At 39.9% G+C, this 17,086-nt stretch overlaps 1 pseudogene; it reads left to right on the forward strand.

Annotated features, from left to right (window-relative positions):
- The first annotated feature begins 11,526 nt into the window (after positions 1–11,526).
- On the forward strand, positions 11,527–13,806 carry LOC118880468 (annotated as a pseudogene).
- The last annotated feature ends 3,280 nt before the right edge of the window (positions 13,807–17,086 follow it).

Here is a 17,086-nt window from a genome sequence, read left to right on the forward strand (position 1 = left end):
TCTCCTTAGAACTAGAAAACAGGAAGTAAAATTCATGTTATAGACCCCTAGAGTTATCAAAACGAATAGTCCAGGTGGACTATCAAAAGAGCATTTCTGGGCTTCCCTGGTGGCGCAGTGGTTGAGAATCTGCCTGCCAATGCAGGGTACACGGGTTTGAGCCCTGGTCTGGGAAGATCCCACATGCCGCGGAGCAACTAGGCCCGTGAGCCACAATTACTGAGCCTGCGCGTCTGGAGCCTGTGCTCCGCAACAAGAGAGGCCACGATAGTGAGAGGCCCGCGCACCGCGATGAAGAGTGGCCCCCACTTGCCGCAACTAGAGAAAGCCCTCGCACAGAAACGAAGACCCAACACAGCCATAAATAAATAAATAAATAAATAAATAAATAAATAAATAAATAAATAAATAAATAAATAAATAAATAAATAAATAAATAATAAAAGTAAAAAAAAAAAAAAGAGCATTTCTTTAGTAGATCTTTGGCTCTTCCTTAGTGGTTCTCCTCTCTGTCAGTCTCTCTGCTTCTCTCTGTCCCTCCGCCTGTCTCTCTTTCTCTGTCTCTCTCTCTCTCCGTCTTCCTCTCTCACATTAAATGCCTACTCCACTCTGTGCTCTTAGACAATCAGAGACTTTTAAGAGTTCTGAAGAGCTTCTTCAAAGGTATACCACTAAAAAAATAAATAAATAAATGAAGTCGATTAACTTAACTTTGATCTCAAACCAGATCCAAGCAGGCTTTTCTCCAAAGAATGCTGGCATTTGTGATCCTACTGCACTGGTCAGGAAGTACACTGGCCTAGGCGTCCTAGTTTCAGCTAAGCTGTTGATTTGCAGTGACTCTGAGCAGTCCACTTTGATTACCACTGTCATCATTTCCCTGTTTACAAAACAAGAGAGATTGCATTAAGTCCCTTCTCTGAGGTCAGAATTACCCCCTTGTCCCTCCTTGTGACCTTTTGATCACATTAGTCTTTTTAATCTCTCTCTATAACAATGTAAATCTCTCTGTTTGGCTACCATATTGTATAAACATCTCCCTGTGCATATTTCTGCCACACCTGGATGACCTAGCAGATGACATAAGTAATTTCCTCTTCATGTTTAGTATACAGTTAAACTACGTTTCTTGGCCACCCTGCAGAGGTGGAGTCACATGAGTTCTGATCACTGTAATGTATAGCAAATTGATATAGCACCTCTAGGAGTGACCATAAAAACAATTCTCCACCCTCTCTGTCTCTTTCCTCATTTGTTGGTGGAGCTGAAAGATCCAGGGGCAGACTCGGAGGTCCTGGCAGGTGGTGGAGCCACGTGATAGAAGCAGTCAGCCCCAGCTCTCTACCCCCTATTCATTGCCCAGCTCTGCCACCTCTCACTGGATTACAATGTAAGAAAGAAAGACATTTTTGTGTTGTTAAACCACTGAAATTAGGGGGTAATCTGGTATATCATTTAACTCACTCTGACTGTACGACCCAGCTATAAAAACTCTTTAGACACCAAGTATATCTCAGCTTCCTTTAAGAAATAAAGCAGGGGTGTGGAGTCAAGATGGTGGTGTGGGAAGACACAGAGTTAGCGTCTCCCCACAACTAGGGCGCCTGCCGGCTGCTGGTGGGGGACTCTGACACCCAAGGACACAGGAGGAACCCCAAAGTGAACCAGTAGGACATAGAGGGACTGAGGGGGGAGGAGAAGTGGAGGCCGGACAGGATCGGGGCCCCTGAGGCTGGGGAGATCAGGAGATGCAGGAGGGAGAAGCCATCCAGGAGGGGTGGGAGAGGAGCGGAGGGTGATTGTCCCGCCTACTCAGGCCGGGGAGCCTGCTGAGCAGGCCAATCCCCTGCCCTCCAAAACCCCCTCCAGGCCACGTAGGTCCTTGGGGCCATAGGAGGGAGACCAGGGAGATCAGGAGAGCCAAGTGGGAGGGGCCCTCCCTGACCAGAGGAGCAGGAGAGGAGAGGAGGGCTTGCCCCACCCACTCGAGCCCAGGAAGCCTACTGGGCTCCCAGGTGAGGTCGCCTGCCCTCTGAGACCAGGGGTGAGGGGCACAGCCTGGGTCCCTCTGTTCCATGAGCCTAAGTGCCACCTCCACAGCAACCAGGGCCTTTTCCAGCCCTATGGGTCCTGAGCATTAGTCGCGCCCACCACCCAAACCTCACCCTTACATAGGCCCCACCCTCCACAGCCAAAGCCTTTACCCCCCACCCTTTTTTTTTTCCTTTTCCTTCCTCCTCTTTTTACTATTGTGGTACTGATGTACCTTCCAGTTGTTGATTCATCTATATTTTTACTTTTATATTCTTCCTAACATATCTGTTAATTTCCTAGTCTAATTTTATTTTTTACTTTGTTATTGCTTTTTTTTTTTTTTTTACCACCCCAGTCAGCTTGCGGGATCTTGGTTCATGAGCCTGGGATCGGGCCAAGGCTCCTGCAGTGGGAGCTCTGAGTCCCAACCACTGGCCTAACAGAGAACCTCATACACCAGGGAATATTCATTGGAGTGAGGTCTCACAGAGTTCCTCATCTCAACACCAAAACCCAGCTCTACCCAATAGCCTACAAACTCCAGTGTTGGAAGCCTCAGTCCAAACAACCAGTAAGACAGGAACACAATCCCACTCATTAGAAAAAAAAAAAATGAGACTGCAAAAAAATATGTCACAGATGAAGGAGAAAAGTAAAACCTGCAAGACCAAATAAATGAAGAGGAGGAAGGAGGAGCTTCAAGATGGCAGAAGAGTAAGACGTGGAGATCACCTTCTTCCCCACAAATACATCAGAAATACATCTACGTGTGAAACAACTCCTACAGAACACCTACTGAATGCTGGCAAAAGACCTCAGACCTCCCAAAAGGCAAGAAACTCCCCATGTACCTGGGTAGGACCAAAAAAAAAGAAAAAACAGAGACAAAAGAATAGGGATGGGACCTGCACCAGTGGGAGGGAGCCGTGAAGGAGGAAAGGTTTCCACACACTAGGAAGCCCCTTCGCGGGCGGAGACTGCGGGTGGCGGAGGGGGGAAGCTTCGGAGCCACGGAGGAGAGCACAGCCACAGGGGTGCGGAGGGCAAAGCGGAGAGACTCCCGCACGGAGGATCAGTGCCAACCAGCACTCACCAGCCTGAGAGGCTTGTCTGCTCAGCCGCCGGGGTGGGCGGGGGCTGGGAGCTGAGGCTCGGGCTTCGGTCGGATCGCAGGGAGAGGACTGGGGTTGGCTGCGTGAACACAGCCTGAAGGGGCTAGTGCGCCACAGCTAGCCGGGAGGGAGTCCGGGGAAAAGTCTGGAGCTGCCGAAGAGGCAAGAGACTTTCTCTTGCCTCTTTGTTTCCTGGTGCTCGAGGAGAGGGGATTCAGAGCGCCGCCTAAACGAGCTCCAGAGACGGGCGTGAGCCGCGGTTATCAGTGCAGACCCCAGAGACGGGCATGAAACGATGAGGCTGCTGCTGCTGCCACCAAGAAGCCTGTGTGCGAGCACAGGTCACTCTCCACACCGCCCCTCCCGGAAGCCTGTGCAGCCCGCCACTGCCAGGGTCCCGTGATCCAGGGACAACTTCCCTGGGAGAATGCATGGCGCACCTCAGGCTGGTGCAACGTCACGCCGGCCTCTGCCGCCACAGGCTCGCCCCGCCTCCTCTGTACCCCTCCCTCCCCACGGCCTGGGTGGGCCAGAGCCCCCGAAGCAGCTGCTCCTTTAACCCCGTCCTGTCTGGGCGGGGAATAGACGCCCTCAGGCGACCTACAGGCAGAGGCGGGTCCAAATCCAAAGCTGAACCCCGGGAGCTGGGCGAACAAAGAAGAGAAAAGGAAATTTCTCCCAGCAGCCTCAGAAGCAGCGGATTAAAGCTCCACAAACAACTTGATGTACCTGCATCTGTGGAATACCTGACTAGACAACGAATCATCCCAAATTGAGAAGGTGGACTTTGGGAGCAACAATATATATATATATTTCCCTTTTTCACTTTTTCTCAGTGTGTATGTGTATGCTTCTGTGTGTGATTTTGTCTGTATAGCTTTGCTTATACCATTTGCCCTAGGGTTCTGTCTGTCTGTTTTTTTTTTATTATTACTTAAAAATTTTTTTTCTTAATAATTTTTTATTTTAATAACTTTATTTTTATTTATTTTACTTTATTTTAATTTATTTTATCTTCTTCTTTCTTTATTTATTTTTTTCCTCCCTTTTATTCTGAACTGTGTGGAGGACAGGCTCTTGGTGCTCCAGCCAGGCGTCAGGGCTGTGCCTCTGAGGTGGGAGAGCCAAGTTCAGGACACTGGTCCACAAGAGACCTCTCAGCTCCACGTAATATCAAACAGCAAAAATCTCCCAGAGATCTCCATTTCAACGCCAAGACCCAGCTCCACTCAACGACCAGCAAGCTACAGTGCTGGACACCCTATACCAAACAACTAGCAAGACAGGAACACAGCCCCATCCATTAGCAGAGAGGCTGCCTAAAATCATAATAAGGCCACAGACACCCCAAAACACACCACTAGACGTGCACCTGCCCACCAGAAAGACAAGATCCAGCCTCATCCACCAGAACACAGGCACTAGCCCCCTCCACCAGGAAGCCTACACAACCCACCGAACCAACCTTAGCAACTGGGGAGAGACACCAAAAACAATGGGAACTACAAACCTGCAGCCTGCAAACAGGAAACCCCAAACACAGTAAGTTAAGCGTAATGAGAAGACAGAGAGACACACAGCAGATGAAGGAGCAAGGCAAAAACCCACTAGACCTAACAAATGAAGAGGAAATAAGCAGTCTACCTGAAAAATAATTCAGAAAAATGATAGTAAAGATGATCCAAAATCTTAGAAATAGAATGGAGAAAATATAAGAAACGTTTAACAAGGAACTAGAAGAACTAAAGAGCAAACAAACAGTGATGAACAACACAATAAATGAAATTTAAAATTCTCTAGAAGGAAACAATAGCAGAATAACTGAGGCAGAAGAACGGATAAGTGACCTGCAAGATAAAATAGTGGAAATAACTACTGCAGAGCAGAATAAAGAAAAAAGAATGAAGAGAATTGAGGACAGTCTCAGAGACCTCTGGGACAGCATTAAATGCACCAACATTCGAATTATAGGGTTCCCAGAAGAAGAAAAGAAAAAGAAAGGGACTGAGAAAATATTTGAAGAGATTATAGTTGAAAACTTCCCTAATATGGGAAAGGAAATAGTTAATCAAGTCCAGGAAGCACAGAGTCCCATACAGGAAATATCCAAGGAGAAACACGACAAGACACATATTAATCAAACACCCAAAAATTAAATACAAAGAACAAATATTAAAAGCTGCAAGGGAAAAACAACAAATAACACATAAGGGAATCCCCATAAGGTTAACAGCTGATTTTTCAGTAGAAACTCTGCAAGCCAGAAGGGAGTGGCAAGACATATTTAAAGTGATGAAGGAGAAAAACTTACAACCAAGATTACTCTACCCAGCAAGGATGTCATTCAGATCTGACAGAGAAATTAAAAACTTCAGAGACAAGCAAAAGCTAAGAGAATTCAGCACCACAAAACCAGCTTTACAACAAATGCTAAAGGGACTTCTCTAGGCAGGAAACACAAGAGAAGGAAAAGACCTACAATAATAAACCCAAAACAATTAAGAAAATGGCAATAGGAACATACATATTGATAATTTCCTTAAATGTAAATGGATTAAATGCTCCAACCAAAAGACATAGATGGGCTGAATGGATACAAAAACAAGACCCATATATATGCTGTCTATAAGAGACCCACTTCAGACCTAGGAACACATACAGACAGAAAGTGAGGGGATGGAAAAAGATATTCCATGCAAATGGAAATCAAAAGAAAGCTGGTGTAGCAATTCTCATATCAGACAAAATAGACTTTAAAACAAAGACTATTACAAGAGACAAAGAAGGAAACTACATAATGATCAAGGGATCAATCCAAGAAAAATATATAACAATTGTAAATATTTATGCACCCAACATAGGAGCACCTCAATACATAAGGCAAATACTAACAGCCATAAAAGGGAAAATCAAAACTAACACAATCATAGTAGGGGACTTTAACACCCCACTTTCACCAATGGAGAGATCATACAAAGTGAAAATAAATATGGAAACACAAGCTTTAAATGATACATTAAAAAAGATGGACTTAATTGATATTTATAAGACATTCCATCCAAAACAACAGAATACACATTCTTCTCAAGTGCTCATGTAACATTCTCCAGGATAGATCATATCTTGGATCACAAATCAAGCCTTGGTAAATTTAGAGAAAATTGAAATCATATCAAGTATCTTTTCTGACCACAACGCGATGAGACTAGGTATCAGTTACAGGAAAAAATCTGTAAGAAATACAAACCCATGGAAGCTAAACAACACACTACATAATAACCAAGAGATCATTGAAGAAATCAAAGAGGAAATAAAAACATACCTAGAAACATATGACAATGAAAACATGACCATCCAAAACCTATGAGATGCAGCAAACGCAGTTCTAAGAGGGAAGTTTATAGCAATACAATCCTACCTTAAGAAACAAGAAACATATCAAATAAACAACCTAACCTTACACCTAAAGCAATTAGAGAACAAAGAACAAGAAAACCCCAAAGTTAGCAGAAAGAAAGAAATCATAAAGATCAGAACAGAAATAAATGAAAAAGAAATGAAGGAAACGATAGCAAAGATCAATAAAACTAAAAGCTGGTTCTTTGAGAAGATAAACAAAATTGATAAACCATTAGCCAGACTTATCAAGAAAAAAAGGGACAAGACTCAAATCAATAGAATTAGAAATGAAAAAGGAGAAGTAACAACTGACACTGCAGAAATACAAAGGATCCTGAGATATTACTGCAAGCAACTATATGCCAATAAAATGGACAACCAGGAAGAAATGGACAAATTCTTAGAAATGCACAACCTTCTCAGACTGAACCAGGAAGAAATAGAAAATATGAACAGACCAATCACAAGCACTGAAATTAAGACTGTGATTAAAAATCTTCCAACAAACAAAAGCCCAGGACCAGAAGGCTTCACAGGCAAATTCTATCAAACATTTAGAGTAGAGCTAACACCTATCCTTCTCAAACTCTTCCAAAATATAGCAGAGGGAGGAACACTCCCAAACTCATTCTACAAGGCCACCATCACTCTGATACCAAAACTAGACAAAGATGTCACAAAGAAATAAAACTACAGGCCAATAGCACTGATGAACATAGATGCAAAAATCCTCAACAAAATACTAGCAAACAGAATCCAACAGCACATTAAAAGGATCATACAATATGATCAAGTGAGGTTTATCCCAAGAATGCAAGGCTTCTTCAATGTACGAAATCAATCAACGTGATACACCATATTAACAAATTGACGGAGAAAAAACATACGATCATCACAAAAGATGCAGAGAAAGCTTTCGACAAAATTCAACACCCATTAATGTAAAAAACCTTCCAGAAAGTAGGCATAGAGGGAATTTTCCTCAACATAATAAAGGCCATATATGACAAACCCACAGCCAACATTGTCCTCAATGGTGAAAAACTGAAACCATTTCCACTAAGATCAGGAACAAGACAAGGTTGCCCCCTCTCACCACTATTATTCAACATAGTTTTGGAAGTTTTAGCCACAGCAATCAGAGAAGAAAAAGAAATAAAAGGAATCCAAATCAGAAAAGAAGAAGTAAAACTGTCACTGTTTGCAGATGACATGATACTATACATAGAGAATCCTAAAGATGCTACCAGAAAACGCCTAGAGCTAATCAATGAATTTGGTAAAGTAGCAGGATACAAAATTAATGCACAGAAATCTCTTGCATTCCTATACACTAATGATGAAAAATCTGAAAGAGAAATTAAGGAAACATGACAATTTACCATTGCAACAAAAAGAATAAAATACCTAGGAATACACCTACCTAAGGAGACAAAAGACCTGTATACAGAAAACTATAAGACACTGATGAAAGAAATTAAAGATGATACAAAAAATGGAGAGATATACCATGTTCTTGGATTGGAAGGATCAACATTGTGAAAATGACTCTACTACCCAAAGCAATCTACAGATTCAATGCAATCCCTATCAAACGACCACTGGCATTTTTCACAGAACTAGAGCAAAAAATTTCACAGTTTGTATGGAAACACAAAAGACTCTGAATAGCCAAAGCAATCTTGAGAAAGAAAAACGGAGCTGGAGGAATCAGGCTCCTTGACTTCAGACTATACTACGAAGCTACAGTAATCAAGACAGTTTGGTACTGGCACAGAAACAGAAATATAGATCAATGGAACAGGATAGAAAGCCCAGAGATAAACCCACACACATATGGTCACCTTATCTTTGATAAAGGAGGCAAGAATATACAGTGGAGAAAAGAGAGCCTCTTCAATAACTGGTGCTGGGAAAACTGGACAGCAACATGGAAAAGAATGAAATTAGAACACTCTGTAACACCATACACAAAAATAAACGCACAATGGATTAAAGACCTAAATGTAAGGTCAGACACCATCAAACTCTTAGAGGAAAACATAGGCAGAACACTCCATGACATAAATCACAGCAAGATCCTTTTTGACCCACCTCCTAGAGTAATGGAAATAAAAACAAAAATAAACAAATGGGACCTAATGAAACTTAAAAGGTTTTGCACAGCAAAGGAAACCATAAACAAGATGAAAAGACAACCCTCAGAATGGGAGAAAATATTTCCAAATGAAGCAACTGACAAAAGATTAATCTCCAAACTTTATAAGCAGCTCATGCAGCTCAATATCAAAAAAGCAAACAACCCATTCCAAAACTGAGCAGAAGACCTAAATAGACATTTCTCCAAAGAAGATATACAGATTGCCAACAGACACATGAAAGAATGTTCAACATCGTTAATCATTAGAGAAATGTAAATCAAAACTACAATGAGATGTCATCTCACACCAGTCAGAATGGCCATCATCAAAAAATCTAGAAACAATAAATGCTGGACAGGGTGTGGAGAAAAGGGAAGCCTCTTGCACTGTTGGTGGGAATGTAAGTTGATACAGCCACTATGGAGAACAGTATGGACATTCCTTAAAAAACTAAAAATAGAACTACCATACGACCCAGCAATCCCACTACTGGACATATACCCTGAGAAAACCATAATTCAAAAAGAGTCATGTACCAAAATGTTCATTGCAGCTCTATTTACAATAGCCAGGACATGGAAGCAACCTAAGTGTCCATCAACAGATGAATGGATAAAGAAGATGTGGCACATATATACAGTGGAATATTACTCAGCCATAAAAAGGAACGAAACTGAGTTATTTGTAGTGAGGTGGATGGACCTAGAGACTGTCACACAGAGTGAAGTAAGTCAGAAAGAGAAAAACAAATACCGTATGCTAACACATATATATGGAATCTAAAAAAAAAAAAATTGTCATGAAGAACCTAGGGGCAAGACAGGAATAAAGATGCATACCTACTAGAGAATGGACTTGAGGATATGGGGAGGGGGAAGGGTAAGCTGGGACAAAGTTAGAGAGTGACATGGATATATATACATTACCAAACGTAAAATAGGTAGCTAGTGGGAAGCAGCCGCATAGCACAGGGAGATTAACTTGGTGCTTTTTGACCACCTAGAGGGGTGGGATAAGGAGGGTGGGAGGGAGGGAGATGCAAGAGGCAAGAGATATGGGGACATATGTATATGTATAACTGATTCACTCTGTTATAAACAGAAGCTAACACACCATTTTAAAGCAATTATACTCCAATAAAGATGTTTAAAAAAAAAAAAAAGGTGGAAATAGGCAATCTACCTGAAAAAGAATTCAGAGTAATAATAGTAAAGATGATCCAGAATCTTAGAAACAGAATGGAGGCACAGATTGAGAAAATACAGGAAATGTTTAACAAAGATCTGGAAGAACTAAAGAACAAACAAACAGAGATGAACAACACAATAATTGAAGTGAAAAATACACTAGAAGGAATCAATAAGAGAATAACTGAGGCAGAAAAACGAATAAGTGAGCTGGAAGACAAAATGTTGGAAATAACTACCAAGGAGCAGAATAAAGAGAAAAGAATGAAAAGAATTGAAGTCAATCTCAGAGACATCTGGGACAACACTAAACATGCCAATATTCGAATTTTAAGGGTCCCAGAAAAAGAAGAGAAAAAGAAAGGGTCTGAGAAAATATTTGAAGAGTTTATAGTTGAAAACTTCCCTAACATGGGAAAGGAAATATTCACCCAAGTCCAGGAACCAAATTGAGTCCCATATAGGATAAACCCTAGGAAAAACACACCAAGACACATATTAATCAAACTAACAAAAATTAAATTCAAAGAAAAAATATTAAAAGCAGCAAGGGAAAAACAAAAAAGAACATACAAAGAATCCCCATAAGGTTATCAGCTGATTTTTCAGTGGAAATGCTGCAGGCCAGAAGGGAGTGGCAGGATATACTTGAAGTGATGAAAGAGAAAAACCTACAACCAAGATTACCCATCAAGGATGTCATTCAGATTCGATAGAGAAGTCAAAAGCTTTTCAGACAAGCAAAACCTAAGAGAATTCAGCACCACCAAACTGGCTTTATAACAAATGCTAAAGAAACTTCTCCAAGTGGGAAACACAAGAGAAGAAAAAGACCCACAAAAAGAACCCAAAACAATTAAGAAAATGTTAATAGGAACATACATATCGATAATAACCTTGAAAGTAAATGGATTAAATGCCCCAACCTAAAGACACAGACTGGCTGAATGGATACAAAAACAAGACCCATATATATGCTGTCTACAAGAGACCCACTTCAGACTTAGAGACACATACAGACTGAAAGTGAAGGGATGGAAAAGAGTATTCCATGCAAATGGAAATCAAAAGAAAGCTGAGGTAGCAATACTTGTATCAGATAAAATAGACTTTAAAATAAAGACTGTTACAAGAGATAAGGAGGGACACTACATAATGTCAAAGGATCAATCCAGGAAGAAGATATAACACTTATAAATGTTTATGCTCCCAATATAGGAGGACCTCAATACATAAGGCAAATGCTAACAACCATGAAAGGAGAAATTGACAGTAACACAATAATAGTAGGGGACTTTAACACCCCACTTACACCAATGGACAGATCATCCAAACAGAAAATAAATAAGGAGACACAAGCTTTAAATGACACAATAGACCAGATAGATCTAACTGATATTAATAGAGCATTCCACCCAAAAGTGGCAGAATACACTTTCTTCTCAAGTGCACTTGGAACATTCTCCAGGATAGATCACATCTTGGGTCACAAATCAAGCCTCAGAGAATTTAAGAAAATTGAGGTTTCTTGCCCTCCCATCCCCCTCCCACTGGCATGCCGGCCCGGCTCCCCTCCCCAGCCCTGATGGGTGGGCGGGCTGCCCTGAGGAGGCGGGGAGGGGAGGGCTGGGCTGGCCGCGCACGGACGACACAATGCAGAACTTCTGGGCAGCCCCCAACTGCACTCGGAAGAGCATGCAGTTGGACCTGGCCGTTTTCAGGTTCCTGCAGGATCCAGCCAGATGCCAGAAGTGGGTGGAGAATAGTAGGAGAGCAGACTTAGAAGATAAAACACCTGATCAACTAAATAAACATTACTGATTGTGTGCCAAACACTTTGAGACTTCTATGATTTGTAGAACTAGTCCTTATAGGACAGTTCTTCGAGATAGTGCAATAACAACAATATTTGATCTTACCAAACATTTGAATAATCCACACAGTAGACACAGAAAACGAATAAAATAATTGAGTGAAGATGAAATCAGGACACTGAAACAGAAAAAAATTAATGAAACTTCTGAACAGGAACCAAAACATAAGGAAATAAACAACAGCAATGCTCAGAACCCCAGTACAGAAGAAGGGAGTGAAGAGCAGGATGAAGACATCTTGCCTTTAACACTTGAAGAGAAGGAAGACAAAGAATACTTAAAATCTTTATTTGAAATTTTGATTCTTATGGGAAAACAGAACATACCTCTGGATGGACATGAAGCTGATGAAATCCCAGAAGGTCTCTTTACTCCTGATAACTTTCAATCACTGCTGGAAGTGCCAGATCAATCCTGGTGAAGAGGCTCTGAGAAGGCGCTTTGAGACAACAGCAGTTAACACATTGTTCTGTTCGAAAACACAGCAGAAACAGATGCTAGAGAGCTGCATTCGGGAGGAACCCTCAGGGAAGTGAGAGACTCTCACTTCTTTTCCATAGTCACTGACAATGTGGTGGACATAGCAGGGGAAGAGCACCTGCCTGTGTTGGTGAGGTTTATTGATGAAACTCACAACCTGAGAGAGGAATCTGTGGGCTTCCTGCCTCATGAAGCTGATGCAGAAATTTTGGCTGTGATATTTCACACTATGATAACTGAGAAGTGGGGAGTAAACATGGAGTACTGTCGTGGCCAGGCTTACATTGGTCCAGTGGATTTTCTTCCAAAATGAAAGTTGTTGCTTCTAGACTTTTAGAAAAATATCCTCAATCTATCTACACACTCTGTTCTTCCTGTGCCTTAAATACGTGGTTGGCAAAATCAGTGCCTGTAATGGGAGTATCTGTCGCATTAGGAACAATTGAAGAAGTTTGTTCTTTTTTCCATCGATCACCACAACTGCTTTTAGAGCTTGACAATGTAATTTCTGTCCTCTTTCAGAACAATGAAGAAAGGGGCAAAGAACTGAAGGAAATTTGCCATTCTCAGTGGACAGGCAGGCATGATGCTTTTGAAATCTTAGTGGACCTCCTACAAGCACTTGTTTTATGTTTAGATGGTATAAATAGTGACACAAATGTTAGATGGAATAACTGTATAGCTGGCCGAGCATTTTTACTCTGTAGTGTGGTAACAGATTTTGATTTCATCGTTACCATTGTTGTTCTTTAAAATGTTCTATATTTTACAAGACCCTTAGGGAAAAATCTTGAGGGGCAAACTTCTGATGTCTTCTTTGCAGCCAGTAGTTTGACTGCAGTGCTGCATTCACTAAATGAAGTGATGGAAAATATCGAAGTTTATCATGAATTTTGGTTTGAGGAAGCCACAAATTTGGCAACCAAACTTGATATTCAGATGAAACTCCCAGGGAAATTTCGCAGAGCTCAGCACAGTAACCTGGAATCTCAGCTAACCCCTGAGAGTTACTATAAAGAAACTCTAAGTGTTCCAACAGTGGAACACATTATTCAGGAACTGAAAGGTATATTCTCAGAATAGCACCTCAAATCTCTTAAATGGTTATCTCTGGTAACATCTGTCATGGGACAGCTCAAATTCAATACATCAGAGGAGCATCATGCTGACATGTACAGAAGTGACTTACCTAATCCTGACACACTCTCTGCTGAGCTGCATTGTTGGGAGAATCAAGTGGAAACACAGAGGGAAAGATATAGAATTTCCATCCACTATTTATGAAGCCCTTCATCTGCCAGACATCAAGTTTTTTCCTAATGTTTATGCATTGCTGAAGGTCCTATGTATTATTCCTGTGATGAAGGTTGAGAATGAATGCTATGAAAATGGGTGGAAGCATCTCAAAGCATACCTGAGGAACACTTTCACAGACCAAAGTTCAAGTAACTTGGCTTTGCTTAGCATAAATTTTGAAATAAAACAAAATTTGGATTTAATGGTGGATACATATATCAAACTCTATACAAGTAAGTCAGAGCTTCCTACAGATAATTCAGAAACCATTGAAAATACCTGAGACTTTTAAAGTAGGCTTTCTCTTATATTTGATATTTGAAAAAATCTGTAAGAAATTTGAAAATATCTTACAGAAAAGTTGTAAGGTGTACATAAGCCACTTAATCACTGAATATCTTGACCTGTAGGCCTCCCATTGAGTACATTAGTCATTGATAATTTGCCTGTTTAAATGGCCCTTTCGAAGTCCCATGCTTTGGAGACCTAACTGTTCTTCCAGAAGATAGCATTGAAAGTACCATATTACACTCTGTGTGATCTATGCGAATGGCACTTTGAAATTGTATTAGTTAAGTCATTTTAGACATAACATTTATCACTATGGATCCAATTGTCAGGTACTGAGTTATCAGTTCTTTGAAGAAATAAATTTTGAGGAAGTATGGGAGGAAGGAATACATTTGATAAAACATTACAGTGAAGCTCATGACTGACCTTTGAATAGTAGGAGTTTTAAGTATGCTGTTACAAATCTGTAAGGGACTGATAAGAAAATTATCAGACTGTAAGAGAAAAGTGAGAGCTTGTCAAATAAGTATTTCAGTGTAGATTTTGTCTTTATCAAATAAAGTTAAAGGAACAAGTTATAGTTAAAGTTTGAATGGAAGAGCTTGCCATTGTTGTTCTACATCTGGTTGTTGCTGTTTATGTTCCTTTATTGAGCCTACATCTTCATAAGCTTTTTGGCAGGTATATGTTGAACACTTCTGTTTCATGGTCAAGACAGGATCAGAGACCATGGATACTGACAACTGATTTGTCTGTTTTCTTCTGTCTTTTTCCATGACTGTATCTACTGCCTCATCTTGATTTACAAGCAAAACTTACAAAACCTACAAAAATAAGTGTTTTGTGGCTTATCTAGGAATAATACAGAAAATATTGCTGTCATTTTTGGTGAAGAAAATCAATTTTGAATAATTTATTTCAACCTAAATAAAATGTGAATTTTGTTTTAAAAAAAAGGAAAGAAAATTGAAATCGTACCAAGCATCCTTTCTGATCAAAATGTTATGAGATTGGAAATCAATTACAGGAAATAAAAACTTTAAAAAGCACAAATACATAGAGACTAAACAGTGCACTACTAAATAACCAAGAGATGACTGAAGAAATCAAAGAAGAAATAAAAAAATACATAGAAAAAAATGACAATGAAAACACGACAACCCAAAAACTATGGGACGCAGCTAAAGCAGTTCTAAGAGGGAAGTTTAAAACAATACAATCTCACCTCAAGAAACAAGAAAAATCTCAAATAAACAATCTAATCCTACACTTAAAACAACTAAAGAGAGAAGAACAAAGAAAACCCAAAGTCAGTAGAAGGAAAGAAATCATAAAGATCAGAGCAGAAATAAATGAAATAGAAATGAGGAAAACAACAGCAAAGATCAACAAAACTAAAAGCTGGTTCTATGAAAAGATAAACAAAATTGATAAACCCTTAGCCAGACTCATCAAGAGAAAAAGGGAGAGGATGCAAATCAATAAAATTAGAAATGAAAAAGGAGAAATCACAACTGACACTGCAGAAATACAAAGAATCATAAGAGGCTACTACAAACAGCTATATGCCAATAAAATGGACAACCACAAAGAAATGGAAAAATTCTTGGAAAGGTACAATTTTCCAAGACTGAACCAGGAAGAATTAGAAAATATAAACACACCTATCACAAGTAATGAAATTGAAACTGTAATTTAAAATCTTCCAACAAAAAAAGTCCAGGACCAGATGGCTTCACAGGCAAATTCTATCAAATATTTAGAGAAGAGCTAACACGGATCCTTCTCAAACTCTTCCAAAAAATTACAGAGGGAGAAACACTCTCAAATTCATTCTATGAAGCCACCATCACTCTGATACCAAAATCAGAAAAAGATATCACAAAAAAAGAAAATTATAAACCAATATCACTGATGAACATAGATACAAAAATCCTGAACAAAATACTAGCAAACAGAATCCAACAGCACTTAAAAAGGATCATACACCATGATCAAGTGGGCTTTATCTCAGGGATGCAAGGATTCTTTAATATACGCAAATCAATCAATGTGATATACCACATTAACAAATTAAGGAATAAAAACCGTATGATCATCTCAACAGATGCAGAAAACTTTTGCCATAATTCAACACCCGTTTATGATTAAAAACTCTGCAGAAAATGGGCATAGAGGAAGCCTACTTCAACATAATAAAGGCCATATATGACAAACCCACAGCAAGCATCATACTCAATGGTGAAAAACTGAAAACATTTCCACTAAGGTCAGGAACAAGACAAGGATGTCCACTCTCACCACTATTATTCAACATAGTTTTGGAAGTCCTAGCTACAGTAATCAGAGAAGAAAAAGAAATAAAAGGAATACAAATTGGAAAAGAAGTAAAGCTGTCACTGTTTGCCGATGACATGATACTATACATAGAAAGTCCTAAAGATGTCACCAGAAAACTACTAGATCTAATCAATGAATTTGGTAAAGTTGCAGGATACAAAATTAATGCACAGAAATCTCTGGCATTCCTATACACAAACAATGAAAAATCAGAAAGAGAAATTAAGGAAACACTCCCATTTACCAATGCAACAAAAAGAATAAAATACCTAGGAATAAACCTGCTTAAGGAGACGAAAGACTTGTACTCAGAAAACTATTAAACAGTGATGAAAGAAATCAAAGATGACATAAACAGATGGAGAAATATACCATGTTCTTGGATTGTAAGAATCAATATTGTGAAAATGACTCTACTACCCAAAGCAATCTACAGATTCAATGCAATCCCTATCAAACTACCAATGGCATTCTTCACAGAATTAGAACAAAAAATTTTACAATTTGTATGGAAACACAAAAGACCCCAAATAGCCAAAGCAATCTTGAGAAAGAAAAACGGAGTTGGAGGATTCAGGCTCCCTGACCTCAAACTATGCCACAAAGCTACAGTAATCAAGACAGTATGGTACTGGCACAAAAATAGAAATATAGAGCAATGGTACATGACAGAATGCACAGAGATAAACCCACACACATATGGTCACCTAATTTATGACAAAGGAGGCAAGAACATACAATGGAGAAAAGACAGCCTCTTCAATAAGTGGTACTGGGAAAACTAGACAGCTACATGTAAAAGAATGAAATTACAACACTCCCTAACACCATACACAAAAATAAACTCCAAATGGATTAAAGACTTAAATGTAAGACCAGACACTATAAAACTCTTAGAGGAAACCTAGGAAAAACACTCTTTGACATAAACC

The sequence above is a fragment of the Balaenoptera musculus genome, chromosome 1 (genome assembly GCF_009873245.2).
Source record: "Balaenoptera musculus isolate JJ_BM4_2016_0621 chromosome 1, mBalMus1.pri.v3, whole genome shotgun sequence".
NCBI lineage: Eukaryota > Metazoa > Chordata > Mammalia > Artiodactyla > Balaenopteridae > Balaenoptera > Balaenoptera musculus.